The sequence below is a fragment of the Phyllostomus hastatus genome, unplaced genomic scaffold (assembly GCF_019186645.2).
Source record: "Phyllostomus hastatus isolate PE091 unplaced genomic scaffold, TTU_PhHast_1.1 phas_contig_40, whole genome shotgun sequence".
Classification (NCBI taxonomy): domain Eukaryota; kingdom Metazoa; phylum Chordata; class Mammalia; order Chiroptera; family Phyllostomidae; genus Phyllostomus; species Phyllostomus hastatus.
This window is the reverse complement of record NW_025333872.1, coordinates 45,724,361-45,744,787: the sequence shown is the minus strand read 5'-3', so window position 1 is coordinate 45,744,787 and position 20,427 is coordinate 45,724,361.

Below are 20,427 nucleotides of genomic sequence, written 5' to 3'. Positions count from 1 at the left end.
TAAAAAAGCTCTCAAAGGGAAACATTTTGCTGATGTGGAGGAGGTGAAACATAAAAATGGAAGAAATATTAAAAGGCTTCAAAATCAATCAGTTCAAAAACTGGTTTGAAAAGTGGAAGGAAAAAATGCCTCTGTAGGTTCTTTAAGGTGACTGAAGTTTAAACATGTAAGAGTAAATACATAATTTTTATAAGTAAATTCTGTTTAACTTGTGTTGATGTGTTTATGTGTGTGTGTATTATATATAATATATATGTATATACATCAATATGTGTCTATATATATACCAAGGTATATATGTACATCTTCCATTTTATATGTATGTGTATAAATATATATATGAAAGAGACAAGTCTGTGTTTTGACCACATGAAATTTGACAAGAAACAATCATGATATACATATACATGATTTAAGAGATAAAAACATATATTTGTTACCTGTTAAACCACATGATATGAGCATAAGCATTTCCCTTTTTTCCTTGATGAATTTCTGATGTTTCATGCTGAGTTGTTAAAATGCACAGGGTGTCAATAATGATATTCTGTTTCTTCTTTTCATTCTTTAAAAAAATATTCCCATAATTAAAGTTTTTCCCTTACTTAAATTAACAAAACATACCACAAATACTACCTTACATTTTATTGCTTGAAAGAATACCAGATACTACTACCTATCACTCAGTCCTTCAGTTTTTTTTTTTCATTTTCAACAAATAAACCCTATATGTTGAAAAATCATCTATATTAGAAAACATGTGCCTTTTCTCTGCAGTTGCATTGTCTTTCACAGCAGCCTCCTTCTCAAAAGGAATAGCTGGCCTATTCCTGGGAGAACTAAAACTCTTCCAGTGGTTGGTATTGGCTTAAGAGTGTCATGACAACCTTGCCTTCTCTTAGATTGCATGAATGCACAATGGACAACAGTATTTATACATAACCTTCTTTCTGTCTTTCTTCATTCAAGATTCACACACATATAAGGCAAATATTAAATGTATATGCATTACTTGTTGACACTATGCATGTGTGTGTGATCGTATAGTCACAGAATACAGGCTGTGAGTTGAAGGTTTGCTTCATAGGTGGGCTGGATAGTCTCTGGAAAAAAGTGGGAACTTAATATCAATGATTTTATGGGAAATAACCTAAAAAAATATCCTGGTGAAGAGAAGGCTTTTTGTGATATGAACAATGATGCGGGGATTTGAAAAATATGAAGAGAATTATGCATACAAAAGAGCTGGCTAGTCACTGCCATTGTGTGGTACTAGGCAGAAGGATGCTGAGAGACTGTGGGATGGTAACATGTAGTTAAGGGCTGAGCATAAGAGACAAAGTGCCTCTGTGGTAGCCTGTAAATAGGTCTTCATCTCCCAAGGTGCATGACTTAAGTCACAAAGCTTGAGAGACATTTAAATGCTGAGCTAAGGTCAGGTTACTTAAAGTCAGGCTCTGGTGGGGGACACCTGGGGCCATGAAACATGGGTCAGGTAGTATCTGCAGACACTGATTTTTCAACTTACCCTGAGCTTTCTGAATGTGTCCAAGGAACCACTTTTTATAAAAACAGCTGGCACTTTTGCTGTGGTGGAAAATGTTGTAGAAAGCAGTCCCACCCACTCAGGAACTGCTTGCATGGGCTCTCCTGGATGTCAGCCTAAAAAGTAAGGAAAATTCTAGCATAACCTGTCTGGGAACTTGCTTGGTTGATAATGGAAGAAAGAGACCATACTTCTAAATAATTGCAAGAAGTTGCTGGCATATAGTGCCATGAGTGAAAGTAGTATTCATGGACTACTTATTTATTTATACTCAACCAAGGAATGTTTATTAATTTTAGAAAGGAAAGAAGAAAGATAGAGAGAAACAGCAATGTGAGAGAAAAACTTCAGCGGTTGCCTTCTGTACACACCCAACCAGGGATCAAACCCACAATCTATGCATGTGCCCTGACTGGGGATCAAACCCACAACCTTTCAGTGTGTGGGACAATACTCCAACAACTGAGCCACCCAGATGGGCCCATGGATTGGATTTTAGTGATAGTTGATCAAGTGAGCCAAAGTTTATGAGAATAAGCCATAATGCATTGACATGGAGACACTTTGTCAAAATACGGGATTTAACCTTCTGACAAGGACCTCAGGCTACCTTAGAAGTTTAGAAATGTGTATGTTACCCTACAGGTAATACAGAAAGGAATAAACTGAGAGAAAGGGGCATAAAAGAAGAGGTATATTATGAATGGCTAAAAGGACACCACTGGATTATATTCCATGAGATGGTTATACTGCAAGTGCACATCTTAGCAACAGAGGCCAATACTCTGTCTCTAATAAGAACATTATTTCTTTAGATGTCCAATAGGCCACTTTTTGGCAGGTTGTCTGTATTGATTTCCTTCTATCCTGGAAGTGCCAGCTATTCATTCTGACAGGGTTAAGTACCTATTCTAGGTGTGAGTTTTTCTTGTCTGCCTGCAAACCCTTGGCCATCACAAATATCTAGGGCTTACAGAATGCCTGACCTGTAGGTATGGGCAAGAAACACACTTCACAGTGAATGAGGTGGGGGGTGGGGGGCCATGGCCACAGATTCATTGGGTGTATCACATACCACACTATGCTCCTAAGACCACTAGAATGATCTCCTGGAAGTAAATCTGAAACTACATTTAAAAGGATGTGTTCCTGTCCTTCAGGACAAAATACATTTATTAGATCAGAGAACCCTTTCGTACTAATAAAGATGTAAGCTGGAGTTGCCCCTGTTACTATCATTCCTAATAACCCACTGGAGGATTTTGTGCCTTCTGTCCTCTTAGCTTTGGGCTCTTTAGAGTGGGAGCTCTTAGCCCCCAAACAAGGCACTTGTTTACCAGGAGAGAAAGCAAGAATCCACTTTCTGAAAGTTAAAGCTGTTACCAGGGCATCTGGTGCCCAGGAGTAGGAAAGCAGAAACAATCACCCTCCTGACAAAATTAATTAACTCTGAACTGCAGAAGCTTTTTTGTTTGTTTGTTTGTTTGTTTGTTTGTGTGTATGTGTTCTTTTTGTGTGTGTGTGGATTCTGTTACACAAAGAGGACAGAGAAGAACATGTGTTAAACAAAGAGGATCTACTTGGGCACCATTTGTATTCCATTGCCTCATTATGCCTGTGAATGGTCATATGCAGAACTGAGAAGAATATAATGACCAAGGATAGGAATATTTTAATAATGAAAATCACCACCTGGTAAACAACAAGCACCTATTCAGGCGATAACAAAGAATAAAGGGAGTTTAGAATGGCTAGTGGAGGAGAAAGACCAGGACCAATTATAGGCCAGAGATCAATTGCAGAAATAGTTGTGGTTTATCACAATAACCTTCCCTTTGGGAAGAAAAGCCTCAAAACCATGCTTCCTACAGCTTCTTGAAGGCAATAGCTTAGCATAGCAGGCTGTTAGCATTAGGTAGACCCACACCAGGAAGAAAGGGTTTTATGTGATGGCTGGGTCTGTTTTGCATTCTCCTTGAGAGCCTAACCAAATTTTCATTAGAATGCATGGCGGACTACAAGACTTCTGGCAATTATCCTTATTCTCTTCGCTTGGGTCAGAATTGCATTGCTGTCTAACAGCACTCCCAGCCTTTCACAGATCCATCCTAATTTTCTCTCACAAGCAATTTCCCTAATAAAGTTCTTGCACATTGAATTCTTTTTTAGAGATTGCTTCTTACAGTAACCATATTAACATAAATTGCAAAATTATAACTCCAAGTATGACTTTGGTCTCATTCATAAGATCAGTTCTATCCAATATCATAATTACTTGTTTCCAATGCTATTAGCCTATCAAAGTAAATACTTTGAGATTTCATATTAGAGTAATTATTGTTTAATTGATGCTACTGAAATCCTGAGAGTTTAAACAATTTGAGTAAGATCACACAGCTAAGAATTTACTCATCCTATGAATCCTATTGATTTTCTACTAATTGCTTCAAATCCATTAAACTTAATTTTTATGCATTTTTCACTCTTTATGAAGCATCAGACAGGGAGTAGGGACAAAGAAATCATTTGAAGTCCCACAAATAATAAACAATGGGTACTTTGGATACACTAGGAAATATCTCCTAATCATTTCCTTTTTCTGTTCTATAACTCCTTCAATAAATCTTACTGTTTAAGATTGTGCTATTTACCAACCCAGAAGGATTTATCTTGGTGATATGAGGGCTAGGGATCTATGGGTCTAAAGTTAAGTCATGAAGTTGATCCATAGTCTGAAGCCACTGGCCTAGGCTAATATGCTGACACTGATGCCATCATGTTGTACTGAAACTCTCAGAGGATGCATATGGACTTTCTTTGACTCTAATTTCCAAAAATAAAAATAAAAATAAAAGTTAGAGACATAGGAAAAGTGGATATACATCCCAGGTTGTGAGAGTATTTTCCTCATTGTTCTGATGTCATTATTAAGAGCACATGCTTTACTCTCAAAAGTAACCTAGCTTTGAAGATAAAGTCTGTAATCACCAAAATGTTAGAGTAATATAATCTGTACACAGGATGTCTCAGTCATACTGCAGCTGAAAATAACATCCCCACTTGAAACTGCCTATCCAAAAGCTTCTGCTTAAGAGAATCAGACAAACAAAGGCAGTGAGCGCACAGATAGACATTCTTCAGACTAGGCTGAGAATCTGATTCACATGTAGATAATAGAGATGCACAGAAATGCAAAAAGAGCTCTATCCATTAGGTTTCTAAGCAGTGAACTAAACAAGCCAATCTGGACAAGAGATTATGAAGGAAATTGATGAAGAAGGTAAGAGAAGCTAGAAAACTGCATATAAAGATAATTTATAGGATGTGAAACAGTAGCATAAGCTTACAGTGGTCTCAGCTTCTGAATCTCTACTTCCACACTGTGTGAATCATTTTAGTAAAATATTCTTTTCCTTGATATCATCTGAGTGAGTTTGCAAGTGTTGAACCCAAAGGTTCTTACCAGCATGGCAAACCATAATTAGATTTGCTTCCTTCATATAGTCATATTCCCATTATCTGTATACATCTCACATTCTTCTCTCCCTGCTTAGGTTTTAAAGCAAATGAACCCTTCTATGTGTTTAAGAGGGCACCTGTTCCTCCAGGGCTACACCACTGCCATAAGAATTATGTTGCTCATGTATGCAGATTACATATTTTCCCCATGTCCAACAAAGAAAAATGAACAATAAAAATTATAAACTTGATATATTCTTCAGCTATTCAGAAAAGGAAAGAACCATATAGACAAACAACAGAGCACTTCATGGAATCAAGACTTGGTTTTGACTTCTAGCTCTCCCACTTGACACTGGGCTTGATGTTTAGATGTTTAAACTATTCTTTTGCCTCATACTCCCCATCTGTAGAATGGTCATTACAATTTTCTCTGCTTCCGTGGGATAGTTGTGAGAAGTAGATAAGATAATGTATCAAGCATAGCTGTTAAATACATGCAATGCTCTTTTCATTTCTGCAAAATGAACACAACATTGCAGTCTAAAACTCAGTTATTTACAATAATTAATAAATACTTTATAAATCTTCTTTAGCTTAAACACTTAAAATTTTGGATTGAAGTCACTCTATACTACATTCTGCACTGAACCTTTAAATACAGAATACAGGCCATAATTTAACCTGTGTTTGATGGTTCCTTTACCCATGCAGTATTTATTTTGGTAGTGTGGTTTCAGTATGACTCAATGCTTTCAGCTCTCTCAGTAGAAGGTAAGAATCTCTTTAAAGGCTGCCAAGGAGACACTCTATCATACTTTGTTTTAAATCAATGATTGATTTCCCTGGGCCTGTCATTTTTCTTCTTTAAACATTTAATATTTTGTAGCAGCCACCAAAATCCCCAGTTCTTATAGTTACTTTTTTTTTTACTATTTATAAAAGGCTAGAGATATTGTACAAGCCAAATGTGTCTTATATGAACTGTATCCTTGTATCTTACCCTTTTTCACCACAGGTTAAGTAAAACAATAACAATCACACTTCCAAGGTCTGCCAATACTCCACTTATCACCGGAATACTGGATGTACACATACACTGAAGGAGTGCTCTGCAGCAAAACCTATAAAGGAGTCAGGGAAAGAGGATAATAAAGGGGAATAGCCTGGGAAAGTTGTTGCCTCAAATACGTCTCTACTTGGCCCAAACTACAGGGTGAGTAGAAATCTCTAGAGTACAAGATTTACCAGAGTTTCATCTCCTGGATATATGTGATTAGCTTTCAGTACATATAGATCTGTAATTGCCTGTTGGCTGCTCCCAGAACAAGTGTGATTGTGTGGGTGGTAACCTGCTGGACAAAAGGGCAGCCATCAGCAAAGAGGCATTCTCCAGAGAAAAGAGTCAGTTGTGGGCCATTGGAGAAGAATTTCAGTGGGGCACAAACAAGTAGATCATTACCCATGCACAATTCACAGATGGGAAAGCTCAGACACAGGGAATAGAGAGCTCCACTAACCTACTCCAAGTCTTGCATCTTGAAGCTCATATTTTTAAGCCAGTTTTCTCTCACCACGGTGCATGGTCATAATGAACCTGGCATGTCACGTCATACAAGAAAACAAGGATTCCTATGTGGACTGAGAAGAAGAGAGAAAAATGGAAACAATGGAGATCCATAATGGGTAACAGTGACTACACTTTATTCTAAAAAGAGGAATGTCAATGACAGAAATCAAAGAAGTACAGATATAGAATAATGCTTAAAATAATTTTACCTCAGTTCTTATTGTTATATTTCAAGAGAAAGAGATAAGATCAAAATATTTTGGAACAAGAAGAAAAAAATCCTTAAGAAAAAACAATGAAAGAAATAACATACAAAAAGGAGGAGACATTTGAAACAAGCCTACTGGAAAATATATGTTGATTCCAACTATGGAAAAACAGGTCTACGTATGCACATTTTCAAAACAAAAACTCACTAGGGGTGGACAGATTGAACAAAAAATGAGAGAAAGAGAGAAAAAATTCATGGACATGAACAACAGTGTGGTGATTTACGGGGGAGAAAGGGGGAGGTAAGAAGGGTAGACCGAGGATAAATCATGATGGAAGGAGATGACTTGGCATGGTGGACACATGATAAAGTGTATAGATGATGTGTTGTAGAACTGAGCACCTAAAATATGTAAAATTTTGTTGAAGTGTCACCCTAATAAAATCAATAGAGGTAAAAATAAAAATAAAACAGAGACTTAATATACCTATTTTAAAAGGGTGAGGGAGGGTCATGGGCTTACTAATATAGCATAAGAATTACAAAATTTCTGTAGCCTCAATAAAAAATACAAAAAAAGTTTTTTTAACTTTATTTGAGAGTTATTTTTCAAGTTAATGTGAGGTATTACAATAAAAAATGTATACTTAATTATAAAATTGCTTAGTGTATACATAGTTATTCAGCACTAACTCTAGTATCTGCATTTTCTTTCTAAAAACTATTAATATTGTTAACTTCCAAGTATGGACACTTAAAAAATTTCAAGACATTGCCTTTGTCCCCACACTATTTTTTAATAATCCCTTAGCATTCTTAATCAGACCTTCAGAAGCTTAAATTATTATTGAGCAATTTATTTAGGATTATGGCTTAATTCATGATTCTAAATGAACATACTATCAACTTTTAGGAGTCAAATCACAAGTAACAGCATAATTGTCTAGACAAAATAGGTCTTGAGCAATTTAAAATACTCAGGATTTGAAGGAATTAATAGATAAGAGGATAGATTCTTTATGTGGTCAAGAGGTCATTTCATAAAAGTATTTTAAATTAAAAAACTAAAAACTTTTTGGTTTTAAGACTGAGGATAAAATGGATTGGCAAGAATTAAAGAAAATGTTGAGAAAGACTGAAAATTGTGTACCTGATTGAAGGGCTAATTAAAATTATCTGGAAGGCCCTGGAAGTTTTTTTATCTTTGAATATTTTTTTGTCCATGGGTGAAATATTCTTTTATTGTTTTTCAAGGAAAATGTGCATAACAACCTAAATCATTTTCTCTCTCTCTTTCTCTCAGAAATTTCAGGTGGTATACAGTTTGGTTTTGTTTTCCACTGCTATAGCTGGATAGCATATCAACCCAAAGTGCTAAGAGTGCTGATGGCCAAAGGCTCACAGCAGCAGCATTCTGAGAACTGCCTTGGGCCTACTAGGGCCAACCTTATGCAGAAATACCTAAAGGCTATGCCTTCATTCTAAAAGTACAGTGATTTAGAAGACATAAATCTTATTCCTTTGCTTCAGGTAGATACTGCAGACTTCCTCCTAGGATTCAGATTTGTGGCTAGACTTGAAGTGAACCCAGATCTTTTTCAAAATGCACTAATTCACTTCTCTACAGATTTTGCCTTCAGAACACTCCTTCAACAAAGTATCTGCAAAAGAATTCCAAAATCAATCTATGTTTCTATTATAGTAACGTATGCCTAGGCTATCTCAAAGTTTATTCTGTATGAGAATCACCAGAGGGACTTGGAAAACTGATTTCTGATGCAGTAGGTCTGGAATGGAGCTTAAGAATCTGAATTTCTAACAGTTCCCTGGGGCTGCTGCTACTCTCTGGGTACTGTGTTGACCTTATTCTATGATAATCAACTTAAGACAGTGAGGAAATACAATTGTGTGCCTCTGACTTTGATTTCTTGAGTAAACTGAAAATCATAACATATTAAAATAATTTAGCATTTTAATGTGTAAAAGAATGTAACAGACTAAAAAGTTAAAACTACTTATAAAAGTTAGAAAAAATGTGTCTATATCCATTGAACAATTTTATTCAAAAATATTTTGATGATTACATATTCTGTCTTAGGTGGTTGCAGCTGAGTAGTACAAAAGACATGGAACACAAAAAAACCCTCCCAAGACAGCTGCTAGGGGAAGCAGCAGCATGTAAAAGCCAGACTTTACCTAGCACAAAGGGATGCAAAGATCGATGGTAGAAGGTACTTGTTTGTTGATTATTGACCAAGAGGTATAGATAGAAAAATGGCATGGTTTCAAGATATGGAAAGGCAGTGGAGATAGATAGAGAGAGAGAGAGAGAGAGAGAGAGAGAGAGAGAGAGAGAAAAGAAGAAGAAGAAGGAGGAGGAGGAGGGGGAGGAGGAGGAGAAATATTAACAACCTTATAGGAATTAAGGCCCAAGATTTAAAAGTTGACCTGGGCTTCTGTTGGAGATAGATATAAGCAAGGTCCAGGTTCTTGATGAAACTTATGCCTGATGGTCCCAATAAAAGTAGTGATGGAGAGACTGTGAAAAGGGGAAGGAAGCAGGGAGACACTGGTAGGAATACAGAGTTCTAGGACATCTACACATGGAAGGCTCTAGAAATATAAATTAAAATCTACAACTAAAGATATTATTTTTTAATTTTACCAAAAAATCCTCAAGCTCAGACCTGGTCTTACTTTGACTAGGTAGGCACTCTCTTGACAGCTGTGTATAAAAATCTGTAAATTGAGGAGAATCTATTCCAAATGTGTGATTTAATCCTTTTTACATAAAGCCAGTACAAAAAGCTCTACTCAATCTCCCACCTAATTTATAACTTTTTGATAAATAAATCTTTAATTTTGATGTGGTTAAAGGACATAAAACTGTAATCGAAAAAGTGAAGAAATAACCCATGTTTGAAGATGACAACATGCAATAATACAAAAATCAATAATTACCCAAGTTAATCTTTAAAATATAGAAAGCAATAGCATATTAATAATTTAACAGTGCTTCAAAAATAAATATGGAACTTCTTGTGAATGAATGTGAGCACAATCACAGAGAAAGATTATAAGATGCCAGATTTAGAGGACCGCACTAAGGTTCCATGTTCCAATGGCAGAATCTATAGAAGCATCAATATTCCTGAGAGAGAAGGATTTAAAGAATCATCACTTACTAACGAGACATCTGGGACCTGAAGAAGTAATTCAATTGTTGAAGAACTGTTAGTGTGGACTCTGGAAACACAAAAAATCTCACAAAATTGACCATACCTCTTGTGACTTTTTGAGCTTGAAAGAATATAGAAAAATGTTTGATGTTATAAGATGTAGCCCATCCATGTAAACACTAGAGGCATCCACAAAGAAAATAAAATATGTTCAGTTAGAAGCAGTTGAAAGATTTGAGTATTTTATTCAGGTACCCCCCATTCCCCAGTGATTGGAAATAAATGACCTGCCTCAACATGCATATGTATATTTCTGCAAGCCATTGATCAAGGAATGTCACCTACCACCCAAGTTGGAAAAGGCAAAGAACAGATTCTCCCTTAATGACATCAGAGAGAAAAGACCATTCCAACACTTGGTTGTGGCCCAGGATGTCAATTTTGGACTTTTGACCCCCATAACAATAAGAAAATAAATTTCTGTTGTTTTAAATCATTGGTTTTATGACAATTGGTCTTAGTAGTCATAGAAAAACAATAAAAGGCCCAAATGGATAATCCAGAATAATCTTCATATTTTTCCACATAAAATAACTCTTCTTTTTAATATAAAGTAATACTCACAGGTTCCAGAGTTTAGGATATTAATATTTTAAGACAATTATTCAAGGTACCATATTAGTCAATAAATTGTGCTAGAAATAACCCTATAATATTTGTTTTTGTACTGTCTTTATTGGTTCATGGTGTCAGGGCTAAAATGTTAGGCTAAATAAGGAGTTTCCCAGACAAAAAGAAGGCTAAAAGAATACACTTCTGCCAAACCAGTGCTTCAAGAAATGCTAAAGGGACTGTTTTAAGAAGATGAAGAAAAGAATGAGAGAGAGAGAGGAACACAGTACAAAGTGGGTAAAATGGCAATGAATAAGAACCTATTAATAATAACCTTAAATGTGAATAGATTAAATGTTCCAATCAAAAGACATAGGGTAGCTGGATATATAAGAAAACATGACCCACACATATGCCTAAAAGATACCCATCTCAGAACAACAGACAGACACAGACTGAAAGTCAAGTGTTGGAAAACATGTACCAAGCAAACAGAAAGGGAAAGGAAAAAAAATGGGGTAGCAATATTATATCAGACAAAATAGACTTCAAAACAAAGGCCATAAAAAGAGACACAGAAGGACACTTCATAATACTCAAGGGAAGAATCCATCAAGAAGCCATAAATATTGTAAACATATAAGCACCCAATATAGGAGCACCCAAATATATAAGAAAAATCTTGGAGGACTTCAAGAAGATACAGACAGCAACACAATTATAGTAGGGGATTTTAACACCTCACTGTCAACAATGGATAGATCTTCCAAACAAAATATCAACAAGGATATTGTGGAACTGAATGATGCCATTAGACCAAATGGACTTAACTGATATATATGGGACCTTTCATCACAAAGAAGCAAAACACACATTCTTTTCAAATGCACATGGAACATTTTCAAAGATAGACCACATAATAGGACATAAAACAAGCCTCAACAAATTCAAGAAATTTGAAATCATATCAAGCATTTTCTCAGACCACAAGGGCTTGAAACTAGAAATCAACTTCAAGGAAAAAACTCATAAATATCCAAACTCATGGAGACTGAATAGCATGCTATTAAACAATGAATGGGTTAATAATAAAATTAAGGAAAAATCAAAAAGATTCTGGAAACAAATGAAAATGAACATACAACAGTCCAAAACCTATGGGACACAGTGAGGGCAGTCTTGAGAGGGAAGTGTATAGCCATACAAGCCTAAAAAAGATAGATAGTCCTTGAAGAAAAAAAGAGAAAGGACCCAAATATATAAAATCAGAAACAAAAAAGGAGAAATTACAACTAATATCACAAAAACACAAAAGATGGTAAGAAATTGCAATGAACAACTACATGCCAAGAAATTTGAAAACCTGGGTGAAATGGACAAATTTCTAGAAAAATATAATCTTCCATAACTGAATCAAGAACTAGAATGCCTGAACAAATGGATAATAGCTGGTGAAATTGAATCAGTAATCAAAAAACTCCCTGCACCCAAAAGCCCTGGACCAGATGGTTTCACAGGAGAATTTTACAAAACATTTAATGAAGATATAACCCCTATCCTTCACAGACTATTCCCCAAAATACAAGAAGATGGAAGACCCCCAAACTCTTTTTATGAGGCCAGCATCATCTTAATCCCAAAATTAGATAAAGACACAGCAAAGAAAACTATAGACCAATATGCTGATGAATGACGATGCTAAAGTCCTCAACAAAATATTGGCAAACCACACTCAGCAATAAAATAAAAAGATCATACACCATGATCAAGCGGGATTCATCCCAGGGATGCAAGAATGGTGCAATATTTGCAAATCAATAAATGTAATACATCACATAAACAACAAGAAAGACAAAAGTCACATGATCATACCAATAGATGCAGAAAAAGCATTTGATAAAGAGGTACAGCACCCATTTATGATAAAAAACACTCAGTGAAGTGGGAATACAGGGATCATACCTCAACATAATAAAGGTCATATATGAAAAATCTATAGCAAACATCATACTCAAGGGGCAAAAACTGACAGCTTTCCCACTAAGATCAGGAAAAGCACAAGGATATCTGCTTTCACTACTTCTATTTAACATAGTATTGAAAGTCCTAACCACAGTGATTAGACAAGAAAAAGAAATAAAAGGCATCTAAACTGTAAAGGAGGAAATAAAACTGTCATTATTTGCAGATGACATGATAGTGTACATAGAAAACTGAATGTACTTAAGTGAATTTGGTAAAGCAGCAGTCAATATTCAGAAATCAAAGGCATTTTTGTACACCACCAACAAAATATGACAAACAGAAATCAGGAAAAAAATCCCATTTGCTATAGCAACAAGAAAAATAATGTACCTGGGAATAAACCTAATCAAGGAGGTAGAAGACCTATACTCAAAAAACTACCCAACACTGAAGAAAGAAATTAAGGAAAACACAAATAAATGGAAGCATATACTGTGTTCATGGATTGAAAGAATTGACATTATGCAAATGTCCATACTACCCACAGCAATGTATAGATTCAACACAATCTTTATTAAAATACTAATGACATATTTCATAGATATAACATAAAACTTTCGATAATTTATATGGAACTGTAAATGACCCCAAATAGCCACAGCAATTTTGAAAAAGAAGAAAAAAGTAGGAGGGATCACAATACCTGACATCAACCTATGTTTTAAGGCCACGTAATCAAAATAATCTGGTACTTGCATAAGAACAGACATGTAGGTCAATAGAAGAGAACAGAAAACCCAGAAATAAACCCACATCTCTATTATCAATGAATATTTGACAAAGGGGACAGAAGCATAAAATGGAGTAAAAACAGCTTCTTCAACAAATGGTGTTGGGAGATCTGGACAGCTACACTCAAAAAATGAAACTCAATGTCCAACTTATACCATACACAAAATAAACTTGAGGTAGGTAAAAGACTTCAATATAAGTCATAATACCATAAAAGCCCTAAAGGAAAATATAGGCAGGAAAATCTCAGATATTCCATGCAGCAATATTTTCACTGATATGTCCACTAGAGCAAGGGACAAAAGGAAAGAATAAACAAATGGGGCTTCATTAAAATAAGGAGCTTTTGCACAACTAAAGAAAACATCAGCAAAATGAAAAGGAAACCAACCATATAGGACAATATATTTGCCAATGATATCTTGGAGAAGGGTTTGATCTCCAAAATATGTAAAAAACTCACATGACTCCGTTTCAGAAAGACAAACAATCCAATTAAAAATGGGCAAACAACCTGAACAGACACTTCTAAGAGGACCTACATAGGGTCCAGAAACATATGAAAGGATACTTAGCATCACTAGCCATCAGAGAGATGCAAATTAAAAATGCAATGAGATATCACTTCACACCAATCAGAATGGCCATCATAAACAAATCATTAAATGATAAGTGCTGTCCAGGTTGTGGAGAAAAGGGACCCTTAGTACACTGTTGGAGAGAATGCAGACTGGTGCAGCCACTGTGGAAAACAGTATGGAAATTCCTCAGAAAACTAAAAATGCAACTGTCTTTTGACCCAGAAATTCCATTGCTGGGATTATACTCTAAGAATCCAGAAACACCTATCAAAAGAACCTATGCACCCCAATTTTCATAGCAGCACAATATACAATAGCCAAATGCTGGAAGCACCCTCAGTACCCATCAGTAAGTGAGTGGATCAAAAAAATGGTACATTTACACAATGGAATACTATGTAGCTGAAAGAAAGAAGGACCTCCTACCATTGGCAACAGCATGGATGGAACTGGAGAGCATTATGTTAAATGAAGTAAGTCAGGCAATGAAAGATGAATACCATATGACCTCACCTATAAGTAGAAAGTAATCAACAAAACAAACAAGCAAGTAAAATAGAACCAGAGACATTGAAATAAAGAACAAACTGACAGTTACTAGATGGGAGTAGAGAGAAGGATAATGGAGGAAAATAGGGGAAAGATCGTTAACAAACATGTATAAAAGACCCATGGTCAAAGCCAAAGAGGGGAAGGCTTGAGGGTGTGAGTTTGGCGTGGGTGGGGCTTAGACAGTGCTACCTGGAAAATGGAGACACCAGTACTTGAACAACATTTTAAATTAATAAAATAAAATAAAATAAAATAAAATAAAAAATAAAACTACAGTTGTTATACCTGCTTCACTTCTGGCAGTATCAGCTGGTATATTTGAGGGAAAGAGGGGGTAGACTACCTGTAAATGTTTTTAAGCTCTATAACTTTTTTTCTTATGAGCTATCTTTACTTCCAAGATCACTCTAGGATAAAAGTGCCAGCATAACTTTGTTCTCTTTAGTTCTTTCCTAGGAAAGGAGCTACATTTTGTGAAACTTTGCCAGTCTTTAGTGTGGTGCTTTCTTGGCCTTATAATTTGCATTAATGGATATTCAAGAAACCAATTTATACAGCTTACCGATATGTTATAACAAAGTCTAGAGACATATGAGGACACATTTTCAGTTGGCTTTTGAAAATGTGCTGACACATTTTAGGAGTGCATCTGTTTTTGCTTGCAAAAACTCACATTTATGTGTGTAACATAAGAGATTGAATGCACAAACAGGTGGTTTTAAATACTCAAGCAGAATTTTAATGGAGATGCTCACGACTTTATTGGAACCTATTGAAAATTCTTCCATATCTCACATTTAAACCAGTGACAAATGTCATGAAATTTCTGATATTTGTGACTTTATTCCTCTATTTCAAATAGCCCTGGATAAGATACCTATCTGACTTCATTAATGACGTATTATGTGAAATTAAATAAGATGTAAATCTTTACACTTTAGTGTGTCGTACATCAACTAAAAAGAACACATCCATCTTAGAATATGTGTGTGTGTGTGTATTCTGATTCAAAACAACATCTTTTAAAGAAATGTGGAAAACTATAAATAATATACAAAATAATACATCAAAAAAGAAAAAAAATGTGTCTGTAGTCACATCCAGTCAATATTAAATACACATACACAAACATACCAACTATTTGTTTAAAGCCCTATAGTGGACCAAATGTTATCTTAATTAATAGAAATCAGAAACAGAAATAATGGTTCCTGGATCAAGGTATGTTCAGCCTATTATAAAGATTTCAAATAGATATTTAAAGAGTTTTAGGTAATATAATAGAAATATGTAGAAAACAATGACAGTCACAAGAATATCATTTTAGAGGGAAAATATCAGTGGAAGATGCATAAGGAACAATCAAGAGAAGTGTTAAGGGGTCAGCCAAAGAACCTGTATGTATGACACACATACACAGACAACAGGGCAGTGATGGCCAGAGGGAAGGGAGGGCAGGACTGGGTGGAGGCAGGCAAATGGTGAGAATGGAGACATCTGTAATAGTGTCAACAATAAAACTAAAGTTAAAAAAAAAATGTCAAAGATAAAAAATGAAAATGAAAAAGATAGGTATTAGAAAATTAAGGTTGAACTGAACCCTGAAAGTTTCTGTGCATAAATATCTATATCTATCTATATATCTATGTCTATCTATATCTATCTTTATCTATCTATATCTATTGATATCATCAAACTATATCTATCTATCTATCAATCTATCTATCTAATTTGCCAAAAAGTTTGTTTGTTTTTTTAGTAAGATGACTCTAGTAGCACTTGGTTGTCTTTTAACTTCATGTGAAACAATTTCATTACACTGTATTGTGACAACTGTCATATCAGTGCACATTTAAAAATAACTTAACAAAACTGTTGAATTTTTGAATTTAGCCATTTTAATATTGAAGATGGAAGAAAATATTCAACATTTCAGCGTATTATGCTTTATTATTACAAGAAATGTAAAAATGCCACTGAAACACAAAAAAATATTAGCGCAGTTTTTGGGGAAGGTGCTGTGACTGATTGAACATGTCAAAAATGGTTTGTGAAGCTCCATGCTGGAGATTTCTTGTTGGACAACACTGCATGGTCAGGTAGACCAGATGAAGTTGACTGCAATCAAATCGAGACATTAATTGAGAACAACCAACATTACACCACACAGGATATAGCCAACATACTGAAAGTATCCAAATCAATAAAGTTATTTGTGAAAATGAAAAACATGTCTTTTAGTTTATGGAAAAAATACACAAAGTTTTTGGCCATATATATGTCAAATGAGAAGAAATGACATTAATACAGAGGAAATATCATAAACAAAACTAATATTAGGAATTGAGATAAAGACCTATATATGTGATTAAGATGGTAGAATTTTCATAACTCAATGATTTATAAGAATAAGTCATTTATAACTCCAAGTTTCTGACTTAGGTTATAATATGAATAATAATGTCAGGCTTAAGGAATATAGAAGATTCAATAGCTTTATGTTATAGAGGCTATGATTTCTGCTTTAGAACAAGACAAGTTGAAACTGTCTGTGAGTCCTTAGAGTGAATATGTCCAGAAGGTAAATAGATCTATGGATCTGGAATTTAGAGACCCAACACCATGTTCATCAGGACTTCTTATACAGTTTCCTTCCTCTCTGAATTTACAGGGACTACGGCCCCAATCCAAATCTGTGGACCTGGTATTGTGGAAAAGGGAAACTAAGTTATAATTTGAAAACCTCTCCTTATGTTTTGATATGCACTTTAGATTTAGATGCTTTCATATGAGTGGTGTTTGAAGTCCCCTGAATGGAGGGTACCGCCAAAAGGAAGACCAAAGACTGCATCTGGGAGACATTAGATTAAGATATGAGCAGATAAATGGAAGTAGTAAAGAAAAACAAGGAAGATTTCAAAGTAAAAGATAATTAGATTAAAGACTCATATTTGCCTATTTCAAGAAGTTATCAACATATTCAAATACCACAGAGGTCAAATTGAAGAATTAAAATGAATATATGGAATTGGGCAATTAGAAGTTTACTAGGAATTTTGCCAATTCTGAGTCCATGAACTAAGTGTTCAGAGGAGGTCAAATATTCCTTAGAAGTACTTGTTTGGGCAGAATATGGAGAAGTGAGGTAATGGGGGTGGAGGTGAGGGGAATGAGGAGACCTGGGTAAAGGGAGAATTCTTTAATATGGAAGAGTCTTCAGAATGTTTGTAGCCTTAGCTACAACTCTGCTTGCTTCCAATCAGCAGAGATGGAGAGGCTGAAAATAATGAGAGGAGAAGAAATCCAAATGATGCAGTAAGATTTAAGAGAAGTTGAAGGGAAATTGTTAAAGAAGCTGTACCATGAAAATAAGTCTGTGCAAATATTAAAACTATTTGTATTTGGTTCTATAGAAGGTAGTATGTCCCCCACTCTTGTTGGATGTCATTCTTGCCTTCTATGTAGTTGCAGTGTGGAGAAGCTAACATTGATTCTGACCAAAAATAAGATAAAGGATTTATATAACCCAATGCCTATGTTAAGTGATAATGTCATGACTTGACAAGATTGTAGATATGGTGTGGGGAAAATGTCTCAGGTCTCTAGAATGTAGATATAGATACAAAGCACAGTGAATATATACCTCTTTTTAAAATATCTTCATTTTTCCAAGTCAAATACTAGTGAATATTTTTAAATAGTTGAGAAAGAGTTATATTTCTCATAGCACCTGCCATTTGGTAGACTAGATTAACATAATATCATTTGGTTGCATTCATATATTCATTCCACTGCAGACTGAACAGACAATGAGAATAGTTGAATTGCTTTTCTTTGAAAATCTCCTATCAATGTGAATGTCAGGGTGAATGAATTTTACACACAATATTAGCAGTTAGACCAACTAGCAGTAAAACACATCAAGTGGCACATACCCTTGCCTGATATAAAACCAGTCACAGTTGGCCTGAATCATTTTTTTATGTCAATTTACAGTAAAAGGTGGAAAATCATAAATAGTGTTATTTCCAAAAGGACTTAGTCACAGAAGAAATATAAGAATGCATCTAATTTCAAAATTTTGCAGTTATTTTACATTTCATGTTCATATGTCTTGCCTCTCTGACTAACTTTTAAAATCTGTGATGGCAGGGGATATGTTTTGAAAGTAGATATCTGACTAAAAGCTTTTCAAGGACCCATTGCTGCCTTTGTCTCCTTTTACTAATTATATTGACTAATACGTAGTTAGATGTCCATGATGTACTGAGGGAGGGAATGAATTAATGGAATAATCAGTTTGCATTGACATAACTGGTTTTAATTACACACTATTTTTTCATAATGTACCATCATTTTTATCATTCATGTTTTCCTAGAGCAAAGAAAACAGTTACACCAATCTGATTAAGTGTTGTGTAATTGGAAACTTTATTTATTTATTGAATGAACAAAATTACTTATATGACATTTAGATCTTCTCAGTCAAGCAGAGTGACAACTCAGAACCAGAAAGGTATATGGGCATATTGTGGAAACTACTGATATTTTTGCTTTCAGCTCTTAGATTGTCTTTGTAAAAGTTTTAGATTGTAGGGAAACATGGGGATTGTCTTCTCTTCAGTAATGTGTCTGGGAAACATCACAGCTGTTCATTAACATATGAATTTAGTAGAGTTTCAAAATTCCCCAATCATTGTTATCTCTGAGTATATTCTTTGTTGTAAAGGGAAGTGAGTTGTTATTTTATTTATCTGAAGATTGTACTGTGATAAGCAAAGTGTCAGGAATAATCACACCAACTGCTATCTACCACAATAGCATCCAATTATGCTTTACGTGTCTTTCATCAAGAAAAGAAGTAAAGTTGTTTTTAAATTACTTATGATTTGATGAGTTGAACATTTTAATGAAAATTGCTTCAACTCTGAGTGAGGTCATTAGAGATACTAATAAGGTAGATTTAATACCTTCCGTATGTCAAAGTATCTACATTCTAGGAAAATTCCTAAAATCTACAAAAAAAAAATTTACGTTAGCGCTCAAAGTCTAAAGGGTTTACATTAATTTGGGCTAAAGAAGAGCCAAGATATAAATAAATGTAAGTGTCAAACAGCTAACATTTTTAATGGGTACTTTCACATCTTGGAGGTTAAGAAATGAGCCCTCTTCATGACAAGGTACACAACTCCCTGAGAGGAAACTTTCTCATTGTCTTTTCCTTCTGTTTCATAGTTGATTCTGATTTCTTCTTTTCTTCCCATCATGATCACGGAGAGAATTTATATTATTTCAGAGGGTTATAGGAATACGATCTGGGAAGAATGACAAAGCTAACCAGAACTATCACTTTAAAACAGGTTTATCAAATTGCTGGATCAAAAGGCATTTCCATTTTTAGTTTTCTGAGGAAATTTCATACTGTTTTCCACAGTGGCTGCACCAGTCTGCATTCCCACCAACAGTGCACTAGGGTTCCCTTTTCGCCGCATCTTCTCAAACACTAGTTTGTTGATTTGTTTATTATAGCCATTCTCACTGATGTGAAGTGATATCTCATTGTGGTTTTAATTTACATTTCTCTGATGGCTAGTGATGCTGAACATCTTTTCATATGTCTCTGGGCCCTCTGTATGTCCTCCTTGGAGAAGTATCTGTTCAAGTCTTTTGTCCAATTTTAATTGTTTTTTGTCTTCCTTGAGTTAAGTGGTGTGAGTTCTTTATACATTTTGGAAACCCAGCAATTTCACTGCTGGGATTATACCCTAAGAGCTCTGAAACACCTATCCAAACAAACCTATGCACCCCAATGTTTATAACAGCACAACTTAAAATAGCCAAGTGCTAGAGGCAATCTAAATTCCCATCAGCAAATGAGTGGATCAAAAATCTATGGTACATTCACACGATGGAATTCTATGCAGCAGAGAGAAAGAAGGAGCCCCTACCCTTGCAACAGC